We start from the raw sequence: 22927 nt of genomic DNA, 5'->3' as shown, positions 1-22927 counted from the left end.
AATATGCTAAAAACTCCGAATTGTTGTTATTTAAGGAGTTATGGCCATTTTAAAATACCCTATTTTTCCTCTTTAAAAAACTCAATGAAAAAATATGCTAAAAACTCCGAATTGTTGATATTTAAGGAGTTATGGCCATTTTAAAATACCCTATTTTTCTTCTTTAAAAAACTTAATGAAAAAATATGCTAAAAACCCTGAATTGTTGATATTTAAGGAGTTATGGCCATTTTAAAATACCCTATTTTTCCTATTTAAAAAACTCAACGAAAAAATATGCTAAAAACTCCGAATTGTTGATATTTAAGGAGTTATGGCCATTTTAAAATACCCTATTTTTCCTATGTAAAAAACTCAACGAAAAAATATGCTAAAAACCCTGAATTGTTGATATTTAAGGAGTTATGGCCATTTTAAAATACCCTATTTTTCCTCTTTAAAAAACTCAATGAAAAAATATGCTAAAAACTCCGAATTGTTGATATTTAAGGAGTTATGGCCATTTTAAAATACCCTATTTTTCCTATTTAAAAAACTCAACGAAAAAATATGCTAAAAACTCCGAATTGTTGATATTTAAGGAGTTATGGCCATTTTAAAATACCCTATTTTTCCTATGTAAAAAACTCAACGAAAAAATATGCTAAAAACCCTGAATTGTTGATATTTAAGGAGTTATGGCCATTTTAAAATACCCTATTTTTCCTCTTTAAAAAACTCAATGAAAAATATGCTAAAAACTCCGAATTGTTGATATTTAAGGAGTTATGGCCATTTTAAAATACCCTATTTTTCCTATTTAAAAAACTCAACGAAAAAATATGCTAAAAACTCCGAATTGTTGATATTTAAGGAGTTATGGCCATTTTAAAATACCCTATTTTTCCTATTTAAAAAACTCAACGAAAAAATATGCTAAAAACCCTGAATTGTTGATATTTAAGGAGTTATGGCCATTTTAAAATACCCTATTTTTCCTCTTTAAAAAACTCAATGAAAAAATATGCTAAAAACTCCGAATTGTTGATATTTAAGGAGTTATGGCCATTTTAAAATACCCTATTTTTCCTATTTAAAAAACTCAACGAAAAAATATGCTAAAAACCCTGAATTGTTGATATTTAAGGAGTTATGGCCATTTTAAAATACCCTATTTTTCCTATTTAAAAAACTCAACGAAAAAATATGCTAAAAACTCCGAATTGTTGATATTTAAGGAGTTATGGCCATTTTAAAATACCCTATTTTTCCTATTTAAAAAACTCAACGAAAAAATATGCTAAAAACCCTGAATTGTTGATATTTAAGGAGTTATGGCCATTTTAAAATACCCTATTTTTCCTCTTTAAAAAACTCAATGAAAAAATATGCTAAAAACCCCGAATTGTTGATATTTAAGGAGTTATGGCCATTTTAAAATACCCTATTTTTCCTCTTTAAAAAACTCAACGAAAAAATATGCTAAAAACCCCGAATTGTTGATATTTAAGGAGTTATGGCCATTTTAAAATACCCTATTTTTCCTCTTTAAAAAACTCAACGAAAAAATATGCTAAAAACCGCGAATTGTTGATATTTAAGGAGTTATGGCCATTTTAAAATACCCTATTTTTCCTCTTTAAAAAACTCAACGGAAAAATATGCTAAAAACCCCGAATTGTTGATATTTAAGGAGTTATGACCATTTTAAAATACCCTATTTTTCCTCTTTAAAAAACTCAACGGAAAAATATGCTAAAAACCCCGAATTGTTGATATTTAAGGAGTTATGGCCATTTTAAAATACCCTATTTTTCCTCTTTAAAAAACTCAATGAAAAAATATGCTAAAAACCCCGAATTGTTGATATTTAAGGAGTTATGGCCATTTTAAAATACCCTATTTTTCCTCTTTAAAAAACTCAACGGAAAAATATGCTAAAAACCCCGAATTGTTGATATTTAAGGAGTTATGACCATTTTAAAATACCCTATTTTTCCTCTTTAAAAAACTCAATGAAAAAATATGCTAAAAACCCCGAATTGTTGATATTTAAGGAGTTATGGCCATTTTAAAATACCCTATTTTTCCTCTTTAAAAAACTCAACGAAAAAATATGCTAAAAACCCCGAATTGTTGATATTTAAGGAGTTATGGCCATTTTAAAATACCCTATTTTTCCTCTTTAAAAAACTCAACGGAAAAATATGCTAAAAACCCCGAATTGTTGATATTTAAGGAGTTATGACCATTTTAAAATACCCTATTTTTCCTCTTTAAAAAACTCAATGAAAAAATATGCTAAAAACCCCGAATTGTTGATATTTAAGGAGTTATGGCCATTTTAAAATACCCTATTTTTCCTCTTTAAAAAACTCAACGAAAAAATATGCTAAAAACCCCGAATTGTTGATATTTAAGGAGTTATGGCCATTTTAAAATACCCTATTTTTCCTCTTTAAAAAACTCAATGAAAAAATATGCTAAAAACCCCGAATTGTTGATATTTAAGGAGTTATGGCCATTTTAAAATACCCTATTTTTCCTCTTTAAAAAACTCAACGGAAAAATATGCTAAAAACCCCGAATTGTTGATATTTAAGGAGTTATGACCATTTTAAAATACCCTATTTTTCCTCTTTAAAAAACTCAATGAAAAAATATGCTAAAAACCCCGAATTGTTGATATTTAAGGAGTTATGGCCATTTTAAAATACCCTATTTTTCCTCTTTAAAAAACTCAACGGAAAAATATGCTAAAAACCCCGAATTGTTGATATTTAAGGAGTTATGGCCATTTTAAAATACCCTATTTTTCCTCTTTAAAAAACTCAACGGAAAAATATGCTAAAAACCCCGAATTGTTGATATTTAAGGAGTTATGGCCATTTTAAAATACCCTATTTTTCCTCTTTAAAAAACTCAATGAAAAAATATGCTAAAAACCCCGAATTGTTGATATTTAAGGAGTTATGGCCATTTTAAAATACCCTATTTTTCCTCTTTAAAAAACTCAACGGAAAAATATGCTAAAAACCCCGAATTGTTGATATTTAAGGAGTTATGACCATTTTAAAATACCCTATTTTTCCTCTTTAAAAAACTCAACGGAAAAATATGCTAAAAACCCCGAATTGTTGATATTTAAGGAGTTATGGCCATTTTAAAATACCCTATTTTTCCTCTTTAAAAAACTCAATGAAAAAATATGCTAAAAACACCGAAATGTCAATATTTAAGGAGTTATGGCCATTTTAAAATACCCTATTTTTCCTCCTAAAATATCTCAATGAAAAAATATGCTAAAAACCCCGAAATGTCAATATTTAAGGAGTTATGGCCATTTTAAAATACCCTATTTTTCCTCCTAAAATATCTCAATGAAAAAACAAGCTAAAAACACCGAAATGTCAATATTTAAGGAGTTATGGCCATTTTAAAATACCCTATTTTGCCTCCTAAAATATCTCAATGAAAAAATATGCTAAAAACATCGAAATGTCAATATTTAAGGAGTTATGGCCATTTTAAAATACCCTATTTTTCCTCTTTAAGTATCTCAATAAAAAAATATGCTTAAAACCCCGAAATGTCAATATTTAAGGAGTTATGGCCATTTTAAAATACCCTATTTTGCCTCCTAAAATATCTCAATGAAAAAATATGCTAAAAACATCGAAATGTCAATATTTAAGGAGTTATGGCCATTTTAAAATACCCTATTTTTCCTCTTTAAATATCTCAATAAAAAAATATGCTAAAAACCCCGAAATGTCAATATTTAAGGAGTTATGGCCATTTTATAATACCCTATTTTGCCTCCTAAAATATCTCAATGAAAAAATATGCTAAAAACATCGAAATGTCAATATTTAAGGAGTTATGGCCATTTTAAAATACCCTATTTTTCCTCTTTAAATATCTCAATAAAAAAATATGCTAAAAACCCCGAAATGTCAATATTTAAAGAGTTATGGCCATTTTAAAATACCCTATTTTTCCTCCTAAAATATCTCAATGAAAAAATATGCTAAAAACACCGAAATGTCAATATTTAAGGAGTTATGGCCATTTTAAAATACCCTATTTTTCCTCTTTAAATATCTCAATAAAAAAATATGCTAAAAACCCCGAATTGTTAATATTTAAGGAGTTATGGCCATTTTAAAATACCCTATTTTTCCTCCTAAAATATCTCAATGAAAAAATATGCTAGAAACCCCGAAATGTTAATATTTAAGGAGTTATGGCCATTTTAAAATACCCTATTTTGCCTCCTTAACTATCTCAATGAAAAAATCATTAAACTGGATAAAATAGCATTATTTAAATCTCTTGACTTTCCGGCCATCCCGTAAGGTAGCCAACGCCCCGTACACGTGACCAGAAATGAAGCAAAAATTATTGCCCTAAGGATAAAGTATCCTTATATCCTTAAGGCAATGATTTTTGCTTCAATTATGGCCTCGTGTACAGGACAAGGTTTTTAAGGTAACGAAGTTTTTAGCGGTTTATTTTGTATTTAGTTTTCTTATTTTGTTAAAGTTACAAAAATTACCATTCAGCTGATAAAATCAAATGTTTTCAAGATTAATTGCATACTTTAAGGATGCTTAAATACAAAGTAAATAAATTGAATTTATTATTGCGATAATCACGTACCATTCTAACGACACGACCTAATCTGGCAAAAATTCAATTCTAAACAAAGTCAAATGTTACAACCAATTGTTACAGCTTACTTTCAGGGGTGTGTTAATGTCATAATCCAATAACTGCTACATTAACAACAGGGGTTGAATGCCATGCAAATTTGGAAAATTTTCATAGTTAGAGCACGTTTCGCATTGTCTCCATTCCCCAGCAGCTACTCAACGACCAGGGTTAAGGGCCAGGAATGTGAAGGTTGACAAGAATTGTGACCTTTGCTACCTTATTTTACTGTTTCACTTCTTTCCCCCTTTCTCTTGTGTGTTTTAATATTTTAGGGGATGAGTTCAGAATTGTACATACTATTAGAACATTAATTAAACCGTAACGAAACGTGTCGTAACTTTTGGCAAATTTTCGAGAAAATGAGGTGGAGGGGTGAGTGGGTGTTTCTTTGTCTGTCAAAAACATTTAAAAAAACATCATGCCATAACTCTTTGCATTCTAAAATATTCGTGCTATTTGGACAAGTGGAAAGCCATGCAATTGGAATATAAAATATGTCCATTCCAACTATCTTTCATGGTTTAAGTGAAAGGATATTTTCCAAGGAACTGGAATGATGAACGATGTGCTTCTAAGGACCAGCGAAACATATTTGGAATGAAAAAAACAAATCAAATCGATGGGATATGTGTCTTTCACCTAATATTTGTCGAAGACTGTAAGACAGGCGTATTCATACTTTATTAGTTGATAGTAAATTTTGATTTTTTTAAATTATTATTCGTAGAACTATATATATTATATTTTTATACTATATTTTTAAATTTTGAATTTTTTTGTAACATATTTTTAGGGACTAGAAACTATAAAATTATCATGCCCATAAAAAATTTTTTATTAAGAGGTGGATTGTCGAAAATATTTTTCAAGGCTTTGCTGGAATTAAGGTTGTAAAAAAATATTTATTTTTTTTTTAATGTACTTTAAACAAATAATTTTCTAGAACTGACAATAAAAAGGATTTAAGAAAAAATATTTTTATAATTAGAACAGAGTTTGGCTTGCTTGTTTGGGATACCATAGTATTTTGTTGTTGCAAAATCGTCATGCAAAATCCCATTATTGTTGTTTTTATAAAAACAACGTTTGTTTATGAGTGGAGAACGATGGTAATGTTTACCAGGGGGTAAAGCAGGGAATACCTAGGTTTCGGAAAGAGCCACCAATCCTCATCAGTTCCCATGTTTCTTTTTATAATTTTAGTAATATTCTCCGATGGATTTTTTTTTTTGGAAATTTTCAAATTCGTTCCAAATGGAGGAGGCTATTCTAAGTTCGACCCGGCCGAATTCATTGCTTATCTACTTTTTTTAATATTACTTTTTAACAATCAACGCGAATTTTTCCTAACATATTTTCAAGGATTAAAAATTATAAAATTATATTGCCCATAAAAAATTTTTATTGAGAGGTGGATTTTCGAAAATATTTTTCAAGACCTTGCAGGAATTAAGGTTATAAAAAAATATATATATTTTTTTTAAATGTACTTTAAACAAATAATTTTCTAGGACTGATAATAAAAATGGATTTAAAAAAAAATATTTTTATAATTTTAGTAATATTCTCCGCTGGATTTTTTTTTTTTGAAATTTTCAAATTCCTTCCAAAGGACGGAGGGTATTCCAAGTTCAGCCCGGCCGAATTCATTGTTTTTCTACTTTTTTTTAATATTACTTTTTTAACAATCACCGCGAATTTTTCCTAACATATTTTCAAGGATTAAAAATTATAAAATTATATTGCCCATAAAAAAATTTTTATTAAGAGGTGGATTTTAGAAAATATTTTTCAAGACCTTGAAAGAATTAAGGTTGTAGAAAAATTATTTAATTTTTTTAAATGTACTTTAAACAAATAATTGTCTACGACTGAAAATAAAAATGGATTTAAAAAAATATAATTTTAGTAATATTCTCCGATGGATTTTTTTTGTACATTTTCAAATTCCTTTCAAATGGCGGAGGGTATTCCAAGTTCGGAATTCATTGCTTTTCTACTTTTTTTAATATTACTTTTAGACAAGCCGTCACCGTGAATTTTTTCTAACATATTTTCAAGGACTAGAAATTGTAAAAAATTAATTATTATTATTTTATTTTTTTTTTTAATGTACTTTAAACAAATAATTTTCTAGGACTAGGACTAATTTTCTAGGACAATAAAAACGGATTTAAAAAAATATTAAAAAAAAATTTAAGTAATATTCTCCGATGGATTTTTTTTTTTTTTTTTTCTGAAATTTTCAATTTTTTTCCAACTTTTTTAATATTACTTTTTGCCACGCAGTCACCGTGATTTTTGGATAATATAATTTCAAGGATTAGAAATTATAATGCCACATTTAAAAACACATTTTTATTACAAGGAATATCGACACATTTTGAAAAATATTTTCAAGACATCCATGATCTTCATAATAACTCATATGTTTCAAGGACTATCAATAACTATTGTTTAGAATTTATTTATTTAATTATTTATTTATTTTTTTTTTGTAAATGTACTTTAAACAAATAATAAATGGATTTAAAAATAAAAATGGATTTAAAAATAATATTTTTATAATTTTAGTAATATTTTAAGATGTTTTTTTTTTTTTTTTTTTTTTTTTTTTGGAAATTTTCAAATACCTTCTTAATGGCGGAGGGTATTCCGAGTTCGGAATTCATTGCTTTTCAATTTTTTTTAATATTACTTTTTGACAAGCAGTCACCGTGAATTTTTAATAAAATAATTTCAGGGACTAGAAATTATACTGCCCATAAAACGCATTTTTATTACAAGGAATACCGAGAGATTTTGAAAAATATTTTCAAGACATCCATGATATTCATAATAGCTTATATTTTTCAAGGACTATCAATAGCTATTGATTAAAAAGCAAGTAAAATAGCTGTAAGTTCGGCCGGGCCGAATTTTGATTACACTCCACCATATGGAACAAATGCAGCACTTTTCAAAAAAAAAAATTCGTTAAAAATTCTGTTAAAATCTTCAAAATACCCAATTACGGTCTATACGACGACGTGGACCTGAATAGGCAACTTTTGTCACAAGCCATTAAAATATTCCAATGCGAAAATTAAAAAAAAAATCGGTGAATAATGTAGCTAAAATCATCAAAATACCAAATATCGGGAGATTCGATTGTATGTTGGCTATACCAAAACGTGGGTCTGTGCAGGTTCTGTCTTAGGCTGTAGTATCCATTACGAACATTAAATATTAAATTTAAAAGAATTCCGGTGAATAATGTCACTAAAATCATCAAAATACCGAATATCGGGAGGTACCGTTATATGGGGGCTATACGAAGACGTGGACCTGCACAGACAAGTTTCTGTCTTAGGCTGTAGTATCCATTTCGAACTTCAAATACCAAATTTGAAACAATTCCGGTGAATATGTCGCTAAAATCATCAAAATATCGAATATCGGGAGGTACGGTTATATGGGGGCTATACGAAGATGTAGACCTATATGGCCCATTTTCAATACCAAAAATCCTGCAGACATTATATACATTTGGGTAAAATTTTATCAATCTACTTCAATTCGTTCGGAAGCTGGAGTGATTTCCACAGACGGACGGACATCGCTAAATCGACAAAGAATTTTATGCTGATCAAGAATGTGTATATTGGGGGGTCTATAATATAAATTTCGAGGTGTTACTAACGGAATGACAAACTTAATATACCCTCCATATTAGGGTGGGGAGTATAAAAAAAAAACACATGTTATAAAGTATCAATCTGTTTTGCTGACAGTTGCATACCCTCAGGCCTGAGATATATCCCATATTCACACCAGATCTTGTGTTAGTAAAAATATTGGAATGTGCGAAGTTTAGTAGAAATCAGTGGCTTATTTAGCATTTATTGGTTGTTCAATAGTTTAACCGCTCTGTGAGGAAGTTACCAGAAGGAGCGAACCGACACATCACATCTTGGGAAGTGTATAAAAATAATGGTTCGTGTGAAATGTGAAAGGAATCGGCTGCTTATTTCGCATTAAGGGATACATAATTATTAAAAATTTCGACCCGTTGAGTGGTACCAGAAGGAGTGGTCCGAAATATCTCGTCTTCATACCAGATCATGTGTTAGTAAAAATATTGAGATGTGCAAAATTTGAAGACAATTGGAATCTTTTTAGATTTTATAAAGGTTAACCCAAAGGTTAACCTTTAAAGGTTAAAAGGGTAACCCTTTGGGTTGGGGTGGGCCGATATGGTCCATTTTTATTAGGATTTGAAAATTTTGTGCAAAAACAAATTGGATGGTCCTGTCTTGTTCTATAAGATAATTTATTTTCTTTGGAAATATAAAACTTTTGTGGGGGAGCACCAGAAGGGGTGGACATATATTGTCCATCCCCGAATTCGATCGAAGTTTTACAATAAAATTACGATGTAACAACTTTGGATCAAGTCGGGAACTCCCTTCGAGAGTTATCGTGTGCACCAGCCAGACGGACCGACTCTCCTAGATCGGCTCCAAACACCCTTAATCAATGTTGGTCCAAAGAAACCTAGGGTCTAAAAACGTTGCTTCAAAGACACGTTTTGGTAGTATCAAATGAAATATACCCTCTATAGCCATATGACTGAAAGTAAAAAAATATCTGCGAAGGTTTTTAAAATTATTTTCGAGCACTAGTTTCTCATTAGATTCAGTTTTTAATGTGGATGGTCAATGCTCACTCTACATAGCGGATTTCCACTTACAATTTCCAAAAGTTTTCTAAAATTCAACTATAATGTCATCGCATTGATTATTCCACCTATCAAAAATTCCAAATATTCTTGCTGTAAAAGCTTCACATCCATTCACGAACTTCACGTCATTTCACCAACTTCATGCCCTTCATTATTGGCTCGGTAGGTAGATGAGATTGGCGATTTACCCCCTCTCCAAAAGTTCAAATTCAACTAAAAACCAGTAAAGAAAGTCTTAAAGTCGGGCGGGGCCTTTGCTAATTTAGTAGAGCTCCACATAACAATTAAACGTTTTTATGGGAGAATTCAATCATACAAGCTATGATTATAATTATAATTTAAAGTTCAAAAGACTAAATATGCCGATGCATTTGCATCTTTTAAATTCTGACCTGTATTGCCCATTTGATATACATGGGAGCTATATCCAAATCTGAACCGATCTTGATGAAATTTCCCTGAATATCGTTGTTACGGAGTGCATATTACGGCTATGTGTAACAAATATAACAAATCGGATGAACAATATATATGGGAGCTATAGCTATATCTGAACCGATCTTCACCAAATTTGACATACTAGCTTCTAGACTCAATTCGGTCAATGATAAGTGTCAAATTTCATCCCAGTTGGACAAATATTACACGTTTGGTGCACAATAAAAGGTAAATCGGACGAAGTTATATATAGGAGATATATCCAAATACGAACCGATCTCAATAAAATTTGGCAAACGTATTTCGGAGCTGTATTTGATATATTTCCCCAAATATTGTTGTCACAGAGTGCATATTACAGCTGGGGAGGACTAAAATAACAAATCGGATGAACAATATATGTTGGAGCTATAGCTATATCTGAACCGATTTCGATAAAATTTGGCATACTTATTTTGAGGCCTAATTTGGTTGTATGTGCAAAATTCCATACTATTCGGGCTGATATTACACGTTTGGTGCACAATAAAAGGCAAATCGGACGAAGATATATATTGGAGCTATATCTAAATGTTGACCGATTATCTCCAATTTCGATAAGGGTTCGTCCTTGGGCCAAACAAATGATTTGTGCAAAATTTCATCTGGATAGGGCAATAAATGCGAACTGTACTTTGTTTACAAAAATACATGGACAGACGGACGGACGGACATGCATAAATCGACTCAGAATGTGATTCTATGCAGATCATCAAAATGAACTATGGGTCCATCTCGTTTCCTTTTACCTGTTACATACAAATGCACAAAGACATAATACCCTGACCACCTTGTGGTGTAGGGTATAATAAATGTCTAATGCAGCGATTACAGCAACGTTTTCAGAGATGACTAGCCATATCAGCAGCATTTTCATCCTCCTAACAATCGAAAACAGAACTGCTATTTTACTTTCGATGTTGAAGTCATTCATTTGGCAGACATTGATGCTGTCGGAGAATGAAGGACATTGATTTTGATTTTTCAAATGGATGAGAAGTTGTGGACTTATGATGGATGTGGTTTGAATTTCGGCATATGGTACGATGCAAGGTCTATTTTTTGTTAGGAAATATTTTTTTCCCGAACACCAGGAAACAAGAATTTTTAAGACATTTGAGAATATTTCCACTACCAAAAAAAAAAAAAATAAATAAATAAATAAATAAAAAAATAAACACTGATATTTTTTAAATAATTCCCAAAAATTACTTCAAATATCTTTGATTCTGTTTAAAGTTTGAGACCTTAACTAACCTTTCTCAATCCAAATTTTCTCCCAAAATTATTCCAGGACTTTTCAAGGTCACCAAATTAATTATCACAACTTTTCTTAATAAATATTTACCACAACTTCAAAACATCAAAAACCAGTTGGGTTCCTTATTTCAATATCTCATCTTAAATTTTATGATTTCTCACAATCGAAAAAAATCTCAATCTACCATTTCTTCATAATTAGCTTTTTAATTAAATTAGTTCAGCTTTTTTTTATTGTGGCGCCTTTATCACGGCGTCCAAGAAATTTTGTAATTTTTCTTCCCAAATTCATGGTTTTGTTATTCCACGAGGAGAGACCGGAGAAAATATTTAATTTATTTAACGAAATGAAAAATGCTTTATGATGCTGTTGCCATCATTTCGACGTTTAACAAATTTCAGCTTTTATCTTTTTTTTGCCGTTGTTGTTTTCCTGAGTGTTGGGCTATACTCTGCGGGTTTGGCTGGCAGTGTTTGATGTTGTCACAGAATTATGACAAGACATATTTTTCCCGGTGCATTTAACTGGAGGCAAGGTAGGGATTCAGGAGAAGAAGAAGTCGTATATTTTGCTTGCCAGAAGCATCGAAGCATATTTTGCTTGCCAGAGGTGGACATAGTTTATATTGGGTGTTGTGAAATCATTAAGCCAGAGACAAATTGAAGTTTTGGCAGAGAAATCCATGGAATATTTAATATTTTAAAGGACTAACAATAAAAGTAGATTTACAAAAAAAAAAATAAATAAAGTAGTGGTTCGACATATTTCATCTTCACACCAGATCATGTGTTGGTAGATATATTGAGATTTGCGAAATTTGAAGGTAATCGGAATCTTTTTAGATTTTTATAATAATAATTGTTTAAAAGGTTGACCCTTGGGTTGGGGTGGGCCGATATCGTCCACTTTCGCACCTGACTGATAAAAATATAAGAATTTAGGATTAGTTTTGTGCAAAAACAAAATGGATGATCCTACCATGTTCGAAAAAATAATTTATTTTCTGTGAAAATATAAAACTTTTGTGGAAGAGGTACCAGAGGGGTGGACATATTGTCCATTTCCGAACTCGATCTAAGTTTCACAATGAATTTACGATGTACCAACTTTGGATCAAGTCGAGTACTCCCTTCGAGGGTGATCGTGCGCACCAGCCAGACTGACCGACTTCCCTAGATCGACTCCAAATATCCTGAAACAGTTTTGGTCCTAAGAGACTTTGCTTCAATAAAGCACGTTTTGGTAGTATCAAATGTTAGGTTTTTAAATTATTTTCGGGCACTAGTTTCTTATTTGATTCAGTTTTTAATGTGGATGATCATTGCTCACTCTTCATGGCGGATTTCCACTTACATTTTCCAAAAATTTTCCAAAATTCAAGTATATTGTCTTTGCAGTGATTATTCCACCTATCAAAAATTCCAAATATCCTTGCGGTGAAAGCTTCACATCCATTCACGAACTTCTCGTAATTTTACCAACATCATGCCCCTCATTATTGGCTCTGTACGTTAATGAGATTGGCGATTTACCCCCTCCCCCAAAGTTCTAATTCAACTACAAATGATTGCCTAATGCAGCGATTACAGCAAAGTTTTCAGAGATGACTAGCCATATCAGCAGCATTTTCATCCTCCTAATAATCGAAAACAGAATTGCTCTTTTACTTCCGATGTTGAAGTCATTCATTTGGTAGACATTGATGCTGTCGGAGAATGAAGGACATTGATTTTGATTTTTCAAATGGATGAGAAGTTGTAGACTTATGATGGATGTGATTTAAATTTGCACATATGGTACAATGCAAGGTCTATTTTTTGTTAGGAAATATCTTTTTTCGGAGTTCAGGAAACACACCCTGGATTTTTAAGAGATTTGAGAATATTCCCACTACCAAAGACTAAATAAATGTTCGCGATGTTACTGCTAGCATGAACATATTAGCTATTACCTTCTACTACCTACCTTCTACTCTTTTTTGTGTCAATTCTTTTTTTTTGCCGGAGCACATGCTGTCCTTCGATTCCCTTAAGTCCCCCAGTTTGTTGTTAATTTTGTTTTTTTTTTTCGGGTCTTAAACGTTTGTTGATTCAGAGAAGTGAAAATGCGACACTTTGTTTTTTTGGCATGCCAAGAGAAAAGGAGAGCCCGTGAGTGCGCTGACTGTTGGTATATGAAACAATGTGTGTGAATAAGTGTCTGTAAAAAAGGTAACATTTTTTTCTAGCTCTAAACCGGAGTCAAAAATACATTGTGTGTACATGGCAACATCCTACCGCTTCTTGACATTTGTTATGACATAAGATTCTATTACAGAGGTTTCCATAATACAGTGGCAGGCAAGAGTAGAAACACGTGCCTTCACTGAGCGTAATTCCATATACTCTCACAATCAGGCTCGTTTAAAAACAATGTAATCACAGAATAACTAAATTGGGAGAACATAGATTTTGCGACTCTCTGCCCGGTTCTGTCATAGACAAATGAAGATATAGACAACGAAAAGTTAGTTTTGTCTTTTTATCCAGGTGGCTCTCATCATATTTTGCATAGTCAACGTGCTGATTTACGCGTTCAACCCACTCGACTTCGAAATCACATTTTATCATTTTTCACGAATTTCACTTGATTATTCCGGGATTTTTCGATATCATCGCGTACACATTTCTTGTATTATGGAACGATTTTCAACTGATAAATATCCTAGAGATTTTGTTATTTTTAACATTTTAGAATTGAGTGACTTCAATATTCTCACTCAAACCTCTGAAACAATATAGGCGACATCTGCTGATCCGATTTTTTTCGAAGATAAACGGTGAGAGCATTTCGTTGTCTATATCTTCATTTGTCTATGGCTATGTGCTAATATGTAAGATCTCTTATCAAAAGAGTAGGTTCCTGGCGGAAAATGAGAGTTTCTAAGTAAAAAATATTGCATACTTTCAGGCAATCACATAATTATTTCATAACTATGCCATTATTAAATTCCAAGCCATATGGCTAGAGAGGATATATATAATTTGATCGAATTAACGATTTTAGACTCTACGTCCCTTGGACCAAATCCGTTTCAGGACATTTGGAGTCGATCTAGCAATGTCCGTCGCCTGTCTGTCTGTCTGGCTGGTGCGCACGATAACTCTCGAAGGCAGTATCCGATTTGGTCCAAACTTGGTAGATCGTAATATTATTATCAAACTTAGATCGAGTTCGGAGAAGGGCAAGATCGGCCCACTTCTTCTGATAACTCCCCCACAAAAAAGTCGATATTTTCTAAAATAAATTTTACTGCACCAAAAGGGAAAGGCCAATCCAATTTTGCTCCAACTTTGCGAATCCTAGTATTTGCATCAGTGCTAGATCAGGTGATGACCAATATGACCAATATCGGTCCACTTCATCAAGTACCTCCCCCCAAAGGGTTAACATTTTGAATAATTATAACTCTTATAAAAAGTGAAATAAGAGTCCGATTTTCTTCACATTACACACATAAGAATATCTTTATAAGCCTAAGGTCTGGTGTGCAAATGGAATATATCGTTCCACACCTTCTGTTACCTACCCCCACAAAAGGGTCAAAATTTTCAATATCCATGAAACTTATAAAACGCGAAATAAATATCCGCTTCTATTCAGACTTGGCACATATCAATATTTCTAGCAACACAAGATCTGCTATAAAGATGGTAGATACCTTCTGATACCTCTCCCGCAAAGGGTCGAGGTTCTGAATAACCAAAACGATTATAAAATTCGAAATATCCATCCGGTTCTCTTCCTATTTCAAAAATTACAATATTTTTATTAACCCAAGGTTTGGGTTAAATATGTGATATATCGGTCTACTCCTTCCGGTACCTCCCCCACAGAGTATCAAATTTTTGTAAAGAGACATGGAGCTCATAAAGAGCGAAGACTTGGCATATCTCAATACTTCTATCAGCACAGGATCAGCTATAAAGATGGTAGAGATCGGACAATCCCTTCTGGTACCTCCCCCACAAAGGGTCAAAATTTCGAATAACCAAAAGGATTATAAAATGCGAAATAAGCATCCGGTTCTCTTTATATTTCACACATCACAATATTTTTGTGAACCAAAGGTCTGGGGAAAAGATGGGATATATCGGTCCACTCCACCTTGTACCTCCCCAAAAAAGGGTCAATATTTTGAAAATGCATGAAGCTTATAAAACGCGAAATTCAATATTTCCATCAACACAATATCTGTTGTAAAGATAATATATAACTGCGGACTCCTTCTGTATAATATTTATACCGTAGTTATTAGGTCCGATACGAAATGGATAATATTGGCCCATTTCTTCGGAACCCAAATTGGCTGAGGGTATACATCTGTCGGCAAAGCCGACTGATACTCTTTAAATAGTTTTTTTAGAACAGTGTTGGCTTTGTTTTTTCCGGATACCATATTATTTTATTGTTGCAAAATCGTCTGGCTTAATCCCTTTATTGTTGTTTTAATAAAAACAACGTTTGTTTATTAGTGGAGAACGATGTTAATGTTTACCAGGGGGTAAGGCAGGGAATACCTAGGTTTCGGAAAGTGCCCCCAATCCTTATCAGTTCCCTTGTTTTTTGTCTGGGATATTCTCCTTTTTCTTCTTTTGTTGTGAAAATGTATCTATTTTTTGACTTTGTGTGTCATTTCTGTTTTTACCGGTACACATTTTGCCCAATTCTTTAAGCCCTGCTGTTTTTATTAAGTTTGTTTTTTTTTTTTTGGGTCTTAAATGTTTGTTGATTCGGCGAAGTGAAAACGCGACACATTTTTTGGCAACCCAAAAAAAGGTTAACTAGTAGGTGTGCTGACTGTTGGTATGTGTGTATGTGTACATGAAGAAATGCTGGGAATGTTGTCCTACCTCTAAACGGGTGTCTAAAATACAATTTGTACACATGCCAACATTTACAGACTTGTCCTACCGCAACTTGACATGTGTTGGGGCAGGAGACTGAAAATAGAAAGCCTTGCCAGAAATGGGATTTATGAACAAGGATTTTATGTTACGTTCATGTTTTATTTTCATTACTCGTACCGAAAAATAAAATATTATTTTGGGCACTAACATTTTGTAACAATAACTTCTTTCAGATTGTCTCATTCTGTGAAAATTTGTGCATTCTAAGATCTTATCTAACAATCGAAGTGAAAATCTTCTGCCTCTTGAGCCCTCCATGTGTTCTCCAAGAAAAATATCTTCTAAGGAGTTTCTCTAAGATATAGGAAGTCCTTTACGAAAGGGGAGACTCCGTATTCAATGAGAATTTCTGAACACAAAATATTGGCTAATTTTTCATATTATCAGTCTTGCTCAAAATTTATGCATTATTGATGGTAAGAGATTCTCTCACCCTTTGAAATCAATGGCAAATTATAATCGAGAGAGAATACATGTGCTTTTTCGTTGGAGGCTGCTCATAGCTGATATTATTACTTCACACCTACACCTTTTTTATATTTTATACGAAAGAGGAGGTTCCGTACTTAATTTGAGTTTCTGTACAAAAAATATTGCCTACTTTTAGGCAATCACATAATTAGTTACCAACTTCCCCTTTTTCACATTCCAATTAAATTTTTTTCATTCAAACTCTCAAATCAACCAAATTTCCAACTAATTTCCACACGCCAGACGACGCCAAGTGTCACTGGCAAATGTCACATAAATTAACACATCCGGAAAAAAACTGAAACCATTCAAAAACATGAAACCCAAATTGAAAATGATTTATGTGAAATTCAGTCATAAACACTCAGCTCTGACAAATAACCCAAGGAGGAATGCTACAAAACTTCCGCCTAAGTTTATTGGAAATCATTTTATTGGCAATGGTGCAACAACAAACAACGTTGCCATGAAAGAAGTTATGAAAATTTGAAATCAATGGTGGGATAAAGTACTTTTACACGATTGAATATTATATAAGTGTGCCAAAGTTGAGGATAACAAATTTTGCCACTACTGAACTAAAAACAATCAGAGAAATGATGTTGGTCGGTGGGGGAGGAGAGAGGTAGCTGAAATGCTCTACTTATGAGAGATATTCATGGTGGTAAAACGGGATGTCACATTTTTGTTTTATTTCGAAACATTTCAATGTGTCAGCTGTCAGTCTAAGAGGACGCCGAATGCGAAAATATGTAAAGAGGTTATTTTTGCTAGAATTCTTAATCGATTTATGACCTCAATTTTAATTTGAGGAAATACACATGGAAAAAATAAATCTTCTTTTAAAAAAAACTATAAGTTTCTATGGAAAAGTCTGACCTATCCGGATAATGTTTTTATACCCTACACCACAAGGTGGTCCGGGTATTATGTCTTTGGGCATTTGTTTGTAACAGGCAGAAGGAAACGAGATAGACCCATAGTTCCTTTTGATGATCTGCATAGAATCACATTCTGAGTCGATTTATGCATGTCCGTCCGTCCGTCTGTCCATGTATTTTTGTAAACAAAGTAAAGTTCGCATTTATGGCCCGATCTAGATGAAATTTTGCAGAGATCTTTTGTTTGGCCCAAGGACGAACGCTATTGAAATTGGAGATAATCGGTCAAAATTTAGATATAGCTCCCATATATATCTTCGTCCGATTTGCCTTTTATTGTGCACCAAACGTGTAATATCAGCCCGAATTTTGAATTTATGAATTTTGCATATACACCCAAATTAGGCCTGAAAATATGTATGCCAAATTTGATCGAAATCCGTTCCGATATAGCTATAGCTCCCATATATATTTTTCATCCGATTTGTTATTTTTGTCCACCGCCGCCGTAATATGCACTATGTAACAACAATATTTGGGGAAATATATCAAATATAGCTCAGAAATACATTTGCTAAATTTTATCGAGATCGGTTCGGATTTGGATATAGCTCCCATATATAACTTCGTCCGATTTACCTTTACCAAACGTCTAATATTTGCCCAAATGGGATGGAATTTGGCACTTACGACCGAATTGAGTCTAGAAGCTAGTATGCCAAGACTTTCTTTACTGTTTTTTTTTTTTTTTTTTTTTTTTTGTAGAAAATTTTATCCGTATAATGTTTACCCATACAAAACTTTATTCGGATAATGTTTTCCTGTAGAAAAATTGTTTAGGGATAATATATTCCCATAGAAAACTTTATGCGAATAATTTTTTCTTACAAAAATCGGAATAATTTTCCAATACAATAATAATAATTTTCCAATAGAAAACTTTATGCGAATAATTTTTCCATACAAAAAACGTTATCGGGATAATGTTTTTCTATAGAAAAAAAAATTTTTGAAAGTGGGTGTGAATCAGATATAATTAAGTTGTGAAAGTGGCAAGCAGTGAAGTAGTTACATGATTGCCGAAAAGTAGGCAATATTTTTTGTTCAGAAACTCTCTTCGAAAAAAGAAGTCTCCTCTTTTCGTTAGAGGCAATTTTTCTTGGAATCAGCCTTGCTCACAATATATGCATTAGTATTGGTAATAGACTCTCTCGCCCTGCCAAATCAATGATAAATTAGAATCGATCGAGAATACGTGTGCTTTGTGTATACTTTTTCGTTTGAGGCTGCCCATAGCTGTTTGGAATGTACAAACTATCTCAGAAGAGGAAATCTGGATGGAGTTCTTGCTCAATCAATCAATATTGTCCAAAAAATGTTTAATTCATTGGTATACCCTCCACCATACTATGGAGGGTATATTCATTTTGTCATTCCGTTTGCCATGTCCGTCTGTCTGTTGCAATCACGCTATCTTTCGAACGAATTGAGATAGAAGGCTACAATTTTGCACACATATCTATTTTACCAGTAGGCAGGTTACGTTCGTAAATGGGCCATGTAGGTTCACATTTTCATATAGCCCCCATATAAAGGTACCTCCCGATATTCGGTATTTTGATGATTTTAGCGACATTATTCACCGGAATTGTTTCATATTTGGCATTTGAAGTTCGAAAACGATACTACAGCCTGAGACAGAAAATTGTCTGTGTAAGTCCAAGTCTTCGTATAGCCCCCATATTACGGTACCTCCCTATATTCGGTATTTTATTGTTTTTAGCGACATTATTCACCAGAATTGTTTCATACTTGGCATTTGAAGTTCGAAAAGGATGCTACAGCCTGAGACAAAAAATTGTCTCTTTAAGTTCACGTCTTCGTACAGCCCCCATATAACGGTAACTCCCAATATTCGGTATTTTGATGATTTTAGCGTCATTATTCACCGTAGTAGTTTCAAATTACGTATTTAGAATTCGTAATCAGAACAACAGTGTGTGATAGAAAATTGCCTGTGCAGGTCCAGGACTTCGTATAGGCCCCATTTGTCAGTACCTACTTATATTCGGTATTTTGACAATTTTAGGTACAATACTCACCGAAATTGTTTGAGATGTCGTATTTGTCTATGCAGGTCCAGGTCTTCGTATAGCTCCTATATAACGGTACCTCCCTATGTACGGTATTTTGATGAATTTGGCTATATTATTCACCGTTTATTTCAAGTTTCGAATATGGTAATGACTTGTGACAAACAATGCCTATGTAGGTGCACGTCGTACAGGCCCTAATATAATGGCTATATTCGGTATTTTTAAAATGTTAACAGAATTTTTGGCGAATGTTTCTTTTTCGAAAATTTTCAAATTCGTTCTGAAAGGTGGAGGGTATTAAAATTTCGCCCGGCCGAACTTATTGCGTTTTTACTTGTTTTTTTTTTTTTTTTTTTTTTTTTTTTTTGTAACGCCAGTGCGAAATAAAATATGATCCTTACATAAAAAATCGTGTTCGTTGTCCCCATTTCTGGCAAGACTTAAGACCAATGTCACAACACATGTCAATTTGCGGTGCGACAAGTGTGTAAATGTTGGCGTGTGTACACATTGTGTTTAGGACAACACTCTACCGATTTTCTTTATAGGCACTCATACACACACATTGTTACTGCTTTTTTTTTCATATCAAAAAAACATTTAAGACACGAAAAACAAAATTAACAACAAACAGCTGGACTTAAAGGATTCCGGGGACAAAATGTGTGCCGGTAAAAAGAGAATGGATATAAATGTAGAAAAAAAACAAAACGATCAACAATTATGCAAACAAAGAGAAGGAGTAGAATGGGGTTTTGACAAGGGGATTTATTGTAAGAAAGGTCCCCACAGACAAAATATGAAGTTTAAAATGGGAATTTTGTAAAACATATCCAAAAATTTACAATTACAAGGACTGCCGCAGTATCCGGTCCCATTTTCGTTATCAGGTCAGGAATTTCGTTGAATATCAAACTTGACTCCTAATGCCAAATATTTAGTAGAGATAGAAAAAAGATAGAAAAGGGCATTGAAAAACATTTTTGAAAAAAAAAATCTGTATTTTTTTGGCAGGAATTTAAAAATTGTGTTTCAAAGTTCAAAATTTTTGTCAACGAAATTTTAAAAATTTTTCGAAAAATTCACGACTTTCCCCAGAAAATTATTTATATCTTATATCTACAATATTATTAGAACAAGAAAAAGTGTTAAAAGTCGGCCAGAGGAATATTGAATATTGTCAAGAAGTATCAAAAAAAATAAAAATAAATAAATAAATAAATAACAATTAAGGAATATGAGGTCTTTGAAAAAAAAATTCTAAAAAAATCAAAATGTCTTTAAAGGACCTTTAAAACATTTCATAGATTATGTGGCCAGGAAGTCTTCTGAAAATTCTCGATTTTTGTCAAAAAACTTATTTTTTACAATATTTTGGACCAAAACTAATTTACGAATTTTAGGAAGTCCTTAAAAACATTTTCATGCGACATGTAGCCAGGAAGTCCTTTGAAAATCCGCGGTTTTCGTCCAAAAACTATTTTTAAAAAATTTTGGACATCTAGTATTAAAAAAAAAATTAAGAAAATATGCAATGTGTTGCCGGAACATCGGAAAAATATTCTTCCAAAATTTTGAAAAAAAAGTTCTAAAAAGTCACAATTTTTTTAACAGAAATTTCTTAAAAATCCTCACAATTGTTGGTCGGTAAATGATGTTTTTTTGAATCCACAAAAACTCTACTATTCTTGCCCATGAAGTTTTTGGCTAATATTTTTTAAAACCCACTACCATTGGCCAGAAATTCCAGAAAAATTCGACTCTTGACAAGAAAATCCTTAAAAACACCATTTTCCTTTTCATTCAATTCAGGATATTTGTTTAAGAAGTCCACCATTTTCCTTTGTCTTACAGAATTCAGGATATTTGTTCAAGAAGTCCTTGAAAAATTAACAATTTTTTCCAGTCTCTGAAATGTTGAACCATTCGACTTCAAAGGAAATCTTTTTAAAAGAAATTGACAAATATTTTTTTTTACTCTAACCTGAGTGCAGCAGAAAATGTTTAGCTTTATGTGTGATTTACGATTTTCTTACCGTGGATTTTCTTTTTCGACATATCACCTGCTACCGTTAACAAATCTCCATACCTTTCCTTATTAAAAATGCATCCAAGCACTGAGGATATGTGAATTCACTGATGCATGTATGGATATTGAAAATCATGCATACGTGCAGCTCGAAGTTTTCTCAAGTATTTGCTGAGTTGACAACAGTTGAATATGGCGATTATAGCCATATCCATCTCCAAGCAAATTCAATTTAAAATTTCTTATCTCTGATGCTGTTGTCGTTAACTCAGAGAAACCTGAATGGCGGAAAGAGTTTGACATTTCATTGCTTAAAATCGAGGAAATGAAACTCATTCAAGCATCAATACAATGAAGACACTTGTGAATGTGTGATTTTGCATATTTAGCTACTTTTAAATCGTTCTGGTGCCACACGTTTCGAAATTATTAATCACTTTTTGATAATGATAACGAAAGTCTTAATGTAGAAGAAAAAAATCGTTTATATTCTTATCATTTATGTAGTCATCACATGGTATTTCATAATCATTGGGAATGTTAAAAACTTAAAATTATTTAACTGTTTCCCCAATTAAAATGCTTATAACATCACTCATCTGCAGTTCATCATTGATTTAAGTTCACAATTAAAAAGTATTGCATATTTCTAGGCGTCATAGGGATGACTTTGAATCAAATGAATACTATTGATATTGTTATTGTAATAATATTTACAAATGCATGTATATGTACTTATCTTAAGAATACATAAACTGACTCACTCTTTGTGCCTGGAAAAGAATTCTAAAGGGGTGAGAGGGACCACCATACAAAAACGGAATTTTGACAAGGCTTTTACATGAATTTGAATTGTGCATACATTTTATTGTCAATGAATGCAACATAAAGAGAATAGAGAGAGAACGAGGGAGGGGGACAGAGAAAGGGAGAGAAAGAGAGGAAGCGAGACCGAAGAGAGAGAGAGGAAGAGGGAGAGAGAAAAAGTCAATGACCCAGGTCAAGAGGTCATTGACCCCAGGTCAAGAGGTCATTGACCCCAGGTCAAAAGAGGAAGAGGGGGAGAGAGAGCAAGGAAGAGGGAGAGAGGAAGAGAGCGAGGAAGAGGGAGAGAGGAAGAGAGCGAAGAAGAGTGAGAGAGGAAGAGAGAGAGAGAGAGGGGAAAGAGAGAGAGAGGAGTAAAGAAAGAGGAAGAGAGAAAGAGAGAGAGAGGAAGAGAGAGAAAGAGAGAGTGAGAAGAGAGAGATGAAGAGAGAGAGAGAGAGAGGAAAAGAGAGAGAGGAAAGGTCAATGACCTCTTGACCTGGGGTCAATGACCTCTTGAGAGAGGGGGGAAAGAGAGAGA

This window comes from Musca domestica, unplaced genomic scaffold, assembly GCF_030504385.1.
Source record: "Musca domestica strain aabys unplaced genomic scaffold, Musca_domestica.polishedcontigs.V.1.1 20, whole genome shotgun sequence".
In the NCBI taxonomy this organism is placed as follows: Eukaryota; Metazoa; Arthropoda; class Insecta; order Diptera; family Muscidae; genus Musca; species Musca domestica.
This window is presented reverse-complemented; position numbering follows the sequence as displayed.